Raw genomic sequence first — 2,290 nt, forward strand, 5'->3', positions numbered from 1 at the left:
CCCTACTGAAAATTTGACTAAGTTATCCCAAATTGCAGGAGCCTATGCTTTTGCTACCATCGATAAAGTGACCGAGGTACAGTTATTACTTAAGGATAAAGAGGAACAAATCCTAGTTTTGCAGCAACAGCTACAGCAGGCCAGTGCCAACCGAGAAGCAGAGGAGAAATTAGAAAGATTACAACAGGACTTTCAACAGATGCAGCTGGGGTATCAGAGCAATTTGGCCGAAAAGGAAAATCGATTACTGGCCATGCTTGAAATGCATAAAGATGACCCCAAAATTACAAAGTTTGTCTCAAAAGCCCTTGCTTTCAACGACCAACTCTTGCAACAGCAAGAGGCACTCTGCCAAAGAATATCGCAATGGAGCTCCCGTTGCGAGATGAGCGATAAAATTACAAGTCAAGTCATGGATTTGTGATAAAAGAATTTCTGATTATTTGAAATGGCAAGAATCAGAGGAAGGCAAGAGAGCAGGGTTGCTCAAAATCAATGAAGCCCACAAGGAAATGTTGTTCAATAAGTGGGATGCACATATTAGAAAGGCAGAACAGACAGTGGATGAAGCAGTGACAGTGGCGAGAAATGTCATTGACTATGTCAATGAAAATCTACATAGAGAAAACCTGATATCAAAAACTGCTCCAGGATTTCTCCCAAAGGCACAGTAACTGCAGACAAGCTGGAGACAAAAAGCTAAATAAAAGGCAAAGTCAATCAAGGGTTTAACCAAGTTGAATTGGAACACTCACTGGCAGTACTTGGCTAAATCACACAATCAATGCATGACTCTAAAATGCCTTACAAATTCTTCCGAAAAGATAGCGCCAGCACTTGCCGATTCTGTTTTCGCAGGACAACTAAAATCGGAGGTCGGCCAACCAATGCTCCTAAAGCTGATGCTGAATGCTTGAGATCTCAGAGAACAGATACATAGATAGTTAATTTCTAGATAGAGTTTTAGTTTTATTTTTTATTTGTTTTGCCTTAGATGAGGACGGTCATTTAAACCTACTCCTATATTTTTGTAATAAACTATTTTTATTATTTAGTTAGTAGTATTTTAACCCCTCTCATGCATTTGGAGATGGGTCCTAAAATTTGTCAAAAACGTTTCCTCAGAACATGCACTTTTGCACCCTCGGAGGAGGTTTTGATGAATGAATGGAACGAGATTTATTGATATTTGTGTTTAATGTCTGCTACTGAAATGAATTTCTGTACTTTTAGTAGATATTGAATTAAGAAGAGATAAATCTATATTGTTGAAGCTCATGAGTAGGACTTGTTATGAATGGTACTTTTATCTCTTAATGATTTCTGCTTATGTGTCAAAGTAATATTTTATATTCAGTTGTTTATATATGAAAGCTTGAATGTTTGAGTTATCATTTGGCACTTTTGTACGGTGGTGACTATTCTGTTTATGCTTTAATGTATGAATGACTTATTATGCGATATGCTTCTCACAATTGTTTTGGCTAATTTCTTATACGAAACAATTCATTTTTAATGAATTCTTTTCTCGTAGCAATTGAATGATCTTTATTACCAATTGTTGTTAGAAACTATTTTAGATCGCATAAGTGAAAAGTTAAATCCCGGGTTAGTTTTAGAATTAGATATTTTTGTTCATTAGAATATAATTGCATGTTTTAAATTAGACTTAGATTAAAAGCATTTTATTTAGAAATCTTTAGAAAGGTAAACATCAATTCTTATCATCATCACACACAAATTAGGAAACTGGTCCCATTATCCCCAGTCGGACCCACCATCCCAAACGGAAAAGGAGTTGATTTCAAGGTCCAGACCAGGTGGGTATCCCCCTTGTTGTAGACCCGATTTTCGGGGCTTCAACAGGACCATAGCAACTTAATGCTTAGAGTTATCATAATTTTAAAAGATAGATTGTAGCTCTCTTTGAGTAGTATACAAACTGATATGTCCTTTGGGATGGTTGATGGTTCATCTCTCATTAAATGAGATTAAATAACCTACAGAAAGACAATAGAGATAGATTGTTTTATATGTTTCTCTTTGTACAAATTTATAGTCTGTGTAAATTGGTCTTCAAGGCCAAGCTCCTTCTCTTATTTTAAACTTGGTTATATTGGGATCCCTATTTTTTCTTGGGCATCGCACAATATTTTTTTGAGGTTAGTGTTTTGGCCTTAGAGCATGACTTAGGTAATTTGGAATTTGGGTTATCGCTCCATTGCCTTAAGAAATTTCCTTTCTTCCCTTTTTCCTTAGCGCGTCATTGAAATCCAAAAATCCAAGGTAC

The sequence above is a fragment of the Pinus tabuliformis genome, chromosome 3_1, assembly GCF_031772625.1.
Source record: "Pinus tabuliformis cultivar Carrire ecotype Pingquan chromosome 3_1, CPIR1, whole genome shotgun sequence".
Classification (NCBI taxonomy): domain Eukaryota; kingdom Viridiplantae; phylum Streptophyta; class Pinopsida; order Pinales; family Pinaceae; genus Pinus; species Pinus tabuliformis.